Source organism: Erythranthe guttata, chromosome 3 (genome assembly GCF_056151865.1).
Source record: "Erythranthe guttata isolate IM_541 chromosome 3, IM_541, whole genome shotgun sequence".
In the NCBI taxonomy this organism is placed as follows: Eukaryota; Viridiplantae; Streptophyta; class Magnoliopsida; order Lamiales; family Phrymaceae; genus Erythranthe; species Erythranthe guttata.
Genome location: NC_142535.1, coordinates 11640756 through 11650177, shown reverse-complemented (window position 1 = coordinate 11650177; position 9422 = coordinate 11640756). Strand labels below are relative to the sequence as shown.

Genomic DNA, 9422 nt, shown 5'->3' with positions numbered 1-9422 from the left:
AGCTTCTTTACTTCGTACGATCCGAGTATCTGATTGATCACCAACTTGGAGTCTCCATATACCTCCAAATTTAGTTGCTTTATATCAACTGCCATTTCTAGCCCAAGGATAAGGGCTTGATACTCAGCAACATTGTTAGAGCAATTTTGTGTTAAGGTAAAAGAGTGAGGCAACACTTCGCCGTTGGATGTGACGAATACTACTCCGGCGCCCGCTCCTTCTCTGTGAGAAGCTCCATCAAAATACATTTTCCAAGGAAGACTAGCTTCAATCACAAGAACATCTTCATCGGGTAGATCATCGGATAACTCCCACTCTGCAGGGATAGGGTGATCTGCCAAGAAATCGGCTAGAATTTGTCCTTTCACAGCCTGTTGTGGAATATATGTTATGTCAAACTGCTGCAATTGCAGGTACCACCTTGCAAGTCTGTCGGATAGGACGGGTTTTGACATGACATACTTTATAGGATTCATCCTTGAGATTAGGCGGACAACATGCGCTTGAAAATAATGCTTCAACTTTTGAATTGCAAAAATGAGCGCTAAGCATGTCTTTTCGATTGGCGAATAGTTCAATTCATTTGGTGTCATTGTTCTACTCAAGTAGTATAAGGCGCTCTCTTTTCCATCATCATTCTCCTGTGCTAGTAAGGCTCCGACAGATCGTTCTTGAGCAGCAATGTAGAGTATTAACGATCGTCCGGGCACTGGTGCAATCAACACAGGAGGCTTCGTTAAATATGATTTTATGCTTTCGAATGCACTAGTGCAAGCTTCATCCCATTCAAAGGGAACATCTTTCTTCATAAGTCGGCTGAATGGTTGACATCGACCGGGTAAGTTTGAAATGAACCTTCTTAGGTATGCCAACTTTCCTTGCAAACTTTTGAGTTCATGAATGTTCCTAGGCTCGCGAATCTTTAAGATTGCATCAATCTTGGCTTGTTCGATTTCTATGCCTCGGTGACGAACTATGAATCCAAGAAACTTCCCCGAAGTAACACCAAATGCACATTTCAATGGATTCATCTTCAATTGGTACCTTCTCAAGCGCTCGAAGACTTTTCTCAAATTTTGGAGATGATCTTCCCTTCTTTTGGATTTAACCACCAAGTCATCCACATAACATTCAACATCTTTATGGAGCATGTCATCAAATATCTTCTGCATGGCTCTTTGGTATGTAGCACCGGCATTTTTCAAGCCAAATGGCATCACTTTATAGCAATAGATGCCCTTAGGAGTGCGAAAGGCTGTTAATTCTTCATCTCTCGGCGCCATTCGTATTTGATTGTATCCGGACGATCCATCCATAAATGATAATGCTTCGTGGCCCGTAGTAGCATCAATCATTAGTTCGGCTATTGGCATTGGAAAGTCGTCCTTAGGGCATGCTTCGTTCAAATCTCTAAAGTCAACACACACACGAATTTGTCCATTCTTCTTTCTAACAGGGACGATGCTTGAAATCCATGTCGGGTATTTGACTTCTCGGATGAAACCAACCTCAATAAGTTTGTTCACTTCAGCCTCAATTGCAGGTACTAATTCAGGTCTAAATCTACGTTGGCCTTGCTTCACAGGGCGAGCTCCTTTCTTCACGGAGAGATGATGTATTGCCACTTTTGGGTCCAATCCGGGCATTTCTTTATAAGACCATGCGAACACATCCTTGAACTCGTGTAACAATTCAACATAAGCCTCATCTTCATTCATAGTCAATAAGGCGCTAATGTAGATTGGTCGAGGATTTTCTGTGTCTCCTAAATTTATTTCCTTTAACTCATCGATCGTGGCTTTGACTCCTTCTTCAAGCTCGGGTGGAGCAGTTTCAGCGTCTTCTTCCTCAATCACGTCTATCTCACTTAAAGTGATATGATACGATGATGCCACACTTTCTCTGTCATCTTCCTCGTCGTCTTGGATTTTTGTAAAGACGACAGTTCGTATTTTAGCCTTCAACTCTTTACCACATGATATGGTCAAATAAGTACGCCGTTTCATGCGAGATGGAATCGAACTTCGAATCCTTCGTGTTTTGGTGATTTTAGTATTAGAGACACCCAACTCTTGCTTGTTGCTTCTGTTATGCCCCCACTTTCTAAGTGGTCCAAGCCTATCGAAAACGGATGGCGTAAGTCCATCAAACTCTCGTTTGTCGCCTTTCTTATGCCCCCACTCTCTAAGTGGTCCAAGTCTATCAAAGACGGATGGCGCAAGTCTATCGAAGACAAATGGTGTAAGCCTATCAAAGACGGATGTCCTTCTCACTTTTGATCCACTTTCAAGAAAATCGTCTGTTGATGAGAATTCGTCTTCGATTATGTACTTACTGGTAGCTCTATTGATAGCAATACGAATTGGCTTTTGTGGAACAAATCCAAGACCAACTCGAGGACTTTGAATAGCATGTCCCTTTTCTTTCAACATTATCTGAGTAGTATTGAGGCCATGCATTCTTTCGCCAACAACTTCGGCAGGAAGCCTTCCCAGTGTAGAATCTTCACATGGGTTGTAACCGGATTTCACTAAGAGTTTATAAGCTTTTGGGCCAAAACATTTTGTCATTTGGGACTCGGAGAATTCTTCGCATTCTTCTTGGGTTCCTTCTGTAGGATGAACAAATCCTTTAGGTGGTTGAGAAGTTGATCGTTTCTCGTCAATTGGTGTTAGGGGAAACATCAAATCTTTCAAAGCCTCACACGCTAAAGGAGCCTTGTCTTGATTATTTCTTCGGTTTGGTTCTTCAACTGGTAGAATTTCTTTTGCCTTTACCGTTTTCTCATCATCAAGATAGTACTTAGCATCGGCAAAGTGGGCTTCTGCCTCGGTGAACGGTTTATCATCGGCGAGTATTATTTTAACTACTCCGTCTCGACAATACTTGAAACATTGGTGCCAAGAAGAAGGAACCACATTATTCTCATGTATCCAAGGTCGCCCGAGAAGCATGCAATATGAGGTTCTTGCATCAATGACATGGAACAGTGCAGTGGACAACATATCATCCATTAACAACTCTATCCTTACGATACCAAGGGCCCTTTGTCCTTCTTGATTAAATCCTTGGATCATCAATCGACTAGTTTTTAGCTCCTCCGTGAAGATCCCCAATTCCTTTAAAGTGTGCAACGGCAAAATATTGACTGCAGAACCTCCGTCCATTAAAATTCTATTCACCTTCTGCTCACGAGCGTAGCCGGCAACAAACAATGGCCTATTGTGTGGCTTGGAACCAAGAAGTAAATCTTCATCAGCGAAAGTCATCGTTGACATGCATTTACCAATCATGGTACAAACTTCATTTGGAGACGGAGTCGTTCCACTAGCAGCGGTCTCATTTTCACTTATCGCGTTGCATGAGATGTTGATACAATCATCATCTCCTCCGTGTACGTTCGTTGTTGTCATGTCAAGGGACTCAAAAGTGCTGACGATAAAATTTGTAGTGGCGCTGATCTCTTCAAGTGATATCTTCCCTTGGCGAGCTAGCTGCATAACTTTATCTTTGAATACGAAGCAATCATGAATTGGGTGCCCGACCAACCGATGATACTTGCAGTATTTTGGGTCATCGGTCTTGTTAGCTTCTTCGGGGCGCTTCATTTCAGGCAACTCGATAAGTTTTAAACCTAGCAAATCGTCAAATATTCCAGCCACATCAGTGTCGAGGAATGGATATTCCCTTGCTTGCATTTCTTTTAGAGTAAGTCTTCTTCTTTCTTGGGAAAAATCTTGTTTTTCCTCATTGTTTCCGTTCACTTTTCCTTGAAATTTGATAGGGGTCGCATTCACTGCCAAAGATTCTTTGCAAGAGGTCTTAGATAAAACTCTACCCCCCTTCCAAAAGTCCTGTTTTTCTTTCAACTGTCGAGGCTCTTGAACTGGTGGTCCCTCAACTCCACTAGCCATAATGCTCAACTCCATGTCGTGCGCTCTAGTGGCCAACTCTTCAAAACTCTTAGGTTGAATCCCTTGCAGGATATATCGGAGTCCCCATTGCATTCCTTGGATGCACATCTCGATAGCTGAAGCCTCTGACAATCGGTCCTTGCAATTCAGGCTTAAATTCCTCCAACGGTTAATATAGTCAATGACGGCCTCTTCTTTCCACTGGCGAGAGTTTGTGAGCTCGATCATGCTTACTGTTCTTCGGGTGCTGTAGAAGCGATTCAGAAACTCTTGTTCCATCTGACTCCAACTGTCAATTGAGTTCGGTTCTAGGTCTGTATACCAATCGAAAGCATTCCCCTTCAATGATCGGACGAATTGTTTAACGAGATAGTCTCCGAAAGTCCCGGCGTTGTTACAAGTTTCAACAAAGTGTGCCACATGCTGTTTTGGGTTACCCTTGCCATCAAATTGCTGAAATTTCGGGGGTTGGTAACCAGTTGGCATCTTCAAGTCGTCTACTCTTAGAGTGTATGGCTTGGTATATGTTGGCGACGGTTTTGAACCCTCATTGAATTTGTCTTTGATAGTCCCCATGATGAACTCCTTCAATTGGTCTATAGGAATCAACCCCTCTGACGAAATCTGGAATTCTTCAGCCGGGCTCTTCTCCCTTTCGATTGGATGTCGCCTTGCAGAAGTTTCAGCTTCAGTGTGATTTTCGCCTTGTTTACCCATGTCGTGACTACCGTCAACCTTGTTTCGCAACATCGCAATTTGGGAGTCTTGTTCTTGAATGTGCTTTGTTAGCCCTTCAATGGCCTTGGTCAAGATCGCCATCTGCTCTTCCATGGTCGTAGCATGTGTCGTCATGACGGGAGCCACCTCAGAGTAGTTTGATCCTGAAAGGGACGTGGATGACGAAGCTTCTCCTCTAGATCCTTCCACGCCTCCACCTGTGTTGACGAGAGGTGACGAGCCTTTTTCGATGATTTGGGGCGTTGAGCTAGTCTCGGAGGATGTCTGGAGCTTCTTAGCCATACTCCTTGTAACTACGCCCATGCTTGATGAATTTGAAGTAGCAGCCTTCATCGTGAACGTAGAACAACTACTAGGATCTTCGAGAGAGAGAAGAGATGAGAGGTAGAGAGGTCCCACCGGGCGTGCCAAAATTTGTAACAACAAATTCTTATCTGCAATATAAACAAACAAGAAAAATTGAACAAAGATAATTTTTATTGAATTAAAATAAATAAATTGCGGGTTACAATCTCTATTTTAATCCTCTGATTCTTCTCTCTAGAACAATATATGGTTGACTTGAATTTTCGGAGTCGGGTCGTTGACTTGATCTTCTCCGGATTTGATTTTGGATTTGAATAACATTTTCCAAGGGTCTTGCGACTTGAATCTCGGATCGAACGTTGAACTTTGACTAAATTTGACTTGAAGATCTTGAAATTCTTGATGGATTTGGCCCTTCAATCTTCCAATGATCTTGACTTGAATTAATTAACGTTAATCCGAAGGTTTGGCACCGTTATCTCGGATCGAACGCTGGATTTGATGAAGAATGCCTTGAATTTGCTCAAGAACACCTCGAATTTGACGAAGAACACTTTGAATGTAGAGAGAGAATCTTCCCTCCTACGAATTCTTCTTCCTTGCTTCTTGAGTTGTAGAGAGAATTTTGCTCCTACGGTTTCTGCTCCTTCAGTTGTGTTCGAATTGTGAAGGGAGAGTCCCTATTTATAGTGGTGGAATAAGAGTCCTTTATGGGCCTTACTGATGATGTGGCGCGATTTGATTGGCCCGATTTAAATTGATACTTATCTCTTGTAACTTGGGAGAGAAGAAATAATTTTATTGGCCAATAATTAATTGATATTTATCTCTTTATATCTTGGAAGAGAAGAAATAATCATATTGGCCAATATATATATATTTAAAATCAATTATCTATTTAAATTAGGAATTTATTTAAATTCCTAATATTAAAATAGAAAAGATATAATTGATATTTAATATAATATATATATATATATATATATATATATATATATATATATATATATATATATATATATATATATATATATATATATATATATATATATGAATTTATATGCATAATTACATATTTGTCACTTGTAAAAATAAATAAATCACTCGACTCTATGAAAATTAGCAATTTAATTGCTTGAAAATTCATTCGTCTACACTACCCACTGCCAATTGGTCATTAATACATCCATAGAGAGGCAACAAAATGGATGGACCTGCCAAATGGCTTCTGTACCACTACATGAGAATATAATGTGGAGGAAAGACTCAGACACTGCACCACACTTGCTTCAACTAGGGTCTACCTCGATTTTTCTTCGGAATACACTACAAGAAAAACTAGCTTCTGTGACCAAATTCTCAGCGACCATAACTAAATGGTCACTGAATGTTCACATTTAGAGACCAAAAGTAATTTTGTAGCAAAAGTGGGAAGGGTTAAATCGTGTTGCGACCAGCGAACATTTGGTAGCTATAAGTGGTCACTAATAGTTAGACATCTTGTAGCAACTAAAGCTAAAGTTTGTAGCGACAATTTTTATGGTCACTATAACTTAATGACAATAGTGACCAATTCAACATCAATTTTTTTTACGGTTGCTACAAGTCTTTAATTTAATTATTAACAACCATTTAATTGGGTTGCTAGCAACCACTTGAACTTGGTTACTATGAAACTACTTAGGGAAATCAAATCGATGTGTTCACTAGTTTAGTTTTAAACAAATCAAGAAAAGAAAAGAAAAGAAAAGAAAGATGGGGGGCGAAAATGCAAATAATGAAAAAATACAGCCATATCTTTCTTTCGTTTCTTCATCGCTCTCTTTCTCTCTCGCCTACTCTCTCCTTCTCCCTCTCGGTTCTTGGCTGAAATTCCAGAAATTAATTGGAGAAAATTCGAATTCAAGAAGGGGTTTGAAGAAGTGAGGTATATGAAACAAATTTGAGGTTGGAATTGCAAATCCCCAATTCAATTATCGACAAAATTAGGGCTGTGTGAACGAGGGGTTATGACGATCAAGTCACATCGTTGGGAAGTCAGCTTTCCAGTGGTGGTGGCCTCCATCGGTGGTTACATCAGACGGTCGCCGGGATCGGGCGAAGAGGACGACTAGCTGTCCAGAAATCGAATTCCAGCGTTTGGCTCTTTAAAGAATTAATTGAACGGAGGCCTTAGAGGGTGAATCTCGACGACCAGGACCCACGGTTAGAAACCTTGAGAATTCAGCCTTCCATAGGTGCAGAGTGCATACAAGGTGTTTGATAAAATACTGGAACCAGACTCCAACTTTGGAGTGCAAAAACATTTTTTCAATTGGTTCGAAAAGTCGTTTCTTTAACAAGTCATTTCGGTTTTTTCTTGCATGGATTAATCTCATGTCTGGTTTAACTAATTTGCAGGAGCTTAAACTGTGATGAATTGACGATGGATCAAGCATCGGCTATTAAGGTTAGCTGCCATTTTCATGAGCATGTGCTTTACTAGTTTTCATGTCTCTGTACTCGAAATCGTAAAATGTTGGAATATTTTGATGCTCGGTTTTTATAAGCTTGATCAAAAAACTGAAAAAAAAGCACAGAAAAATCGAATAAATCATTACATAATTTACATTGCCTCCATCAATCAGCAAAAAAGAATATCCATTTCGGTATATTCTGTTTCAGTAATTGTTCTCGGTGGTATTCATCGGCGGTGGTTGCCGGAATTTGGCGAGAATCCCAGCTGCGCACCGGAACTTTAGGGAAAGAAAACCTGCTGCCGCACCTGTTTTCGGAGCAGAATTTGGAGGGTTTGGAGTGCGAATTTGGGAATCATTCCTTGACGAAACTCGTAGAGGACCTCGAAAAATATTGGTAAGTGTAAAATTGTATCGAGTTAGAGTATGTTTTGAAGCTGATTAGTGGTCCGAATTAAGTGACTTTAAATCTGTAAAAACAGGGCAGTTTTGAATATTCTTCTTACGAGGCCGCTTTTGCTATGTTGAGCTAATAATTTGGGCTGTGTGTCTTCTGAGAACTTGTAGTTTACATTGTAAGGTTCAATTTGGTGTATTACTTGGACAATTTGGATAACTCTACAAATTGTTATGATTTTTCAAATAAACAGTGCCAGCAAATGCATTTGTTCAAACAAAACCTAGCAGTTTCATGCAATTATCTTCCGGGGCTGTTACTGCTGTGTTAGGTCGATAATTTGGGGTTGGTTTCTAAAGTGAACTTGTAGATGAAGTTGTTATCTTTAATTTGATATATAGTTTAGGGTATTCGGATAAGTATGGTGATGGTAGTGATTGTTAGAATTAGCTCGACAAGAAATTCTTAATAAATGTTTCAAGAAATTGACTTAGTGATATAGTGGAATAATACGGTTATATTAGAATCTTGTTAAGTGATGAATATTTTTATAGGTATCGACCGTACTAAAGCTCTCACTCAAGGCTTGAGCATGGCTTGAGCGTAAGGATATTTATTTATAGCACCTTGCACCGGACTTCAGGTGAGGATCCCTATCCCTTGCCTATTCTTTCTGGGAAACTGGATATATGCCGAGCAATCGTATCGTTCGGTTTATTATTGTTATTACTCGTCGTTTAAATTCAATATATATTTGTTGTCGCCTATCTTGTGAACTAATTTGATTTCCGAGAATTGTTGATTTTTGAGCTATTGCAATCTTCGATCCATTCGAAATCCTTTTTCCTGTAAGTTCTCATCTTGATTCGGGAATTATTCCAATAATTTCTTTTCTCGATTCCTTGACTACTCAATTGAGTTCATTTATCGACCTTGAATAATTCAACGATTTTCAATCTGATTCTCTATCAATTTTAAGTCGTTTCACATGTATACTAGTTGGAACCACTTCTATTATGATTCATTAAATCATTTGATTTGTTTCTCCAGGGGTTCAATGAATGTAAATCGTTCAATGACTGGACGAGGTAAGTAGCTACTTATGCAAGAGCCAAATACATTATTTAATTATGAGTGCTACTAAGTGAAAAATGATTGAAATTGATTCTATCACAAGATTTCTTATTTTCTAATTGAATTTTTGTTTTCCCTTTCTCAGGTTGGACTTATTGATGAAGTGAAAGAACGTTATCGTGGAAGTCATATTTGTTGTCGCTTAACAATTTATGAAGTGAAATTTATTATGAAATGATTATAGTAATCTTTCTTATTATTTGGAATGACTGATTTATTATTGTATTTTTTAATAATAGATTGAAATTATAATATTCACATTTGATTGATAATATGTAAATTTGCAATCTTTAGTTTTATTTTAAATTTTTTTACAGCCACTGTTGCAAATAAAAATTAATTTTTTATGCAATCAATTAATTATTGATCTGAATTGGTCAGTAAATTTAATAATTGTCGAAACCATGTAAAAACTATTGCAACCACCAATATGGTCACTATATGTATATATTTTAGCAACCAACAGATATATTATTT

The 9422-nt window shown here is 39.0% G+C and overlaps 1 long non-coding RNA gene across 2 annotated transcripts; it reads left to right on the top strand.

Moving 5' to 3' along the window:
• Positions 1-6738: 6738 nt before the first annotated feature.
• Positions 6739-9095, top strand: LOC105965814 (uncharacterized). 2 transcript variants are annotated; one of them, XR_016030298.1, is made up of 6 exons: positions 6739-7275; positions 7359-7407; positions 7623-7811; positions 8366-8454; positions 8862-8899; positions 9031-9095. It is a non-coding gene; the product is annotated as an uncharacterized LOC105965814 (long non-coding RNA). The 2 variants fall into 2 exon arrangements; XR_016030299.1 differs by lacking the exon at positions 8366-8454.
• Positions 9096-9422: the final 327 nt, after the last annotated feature.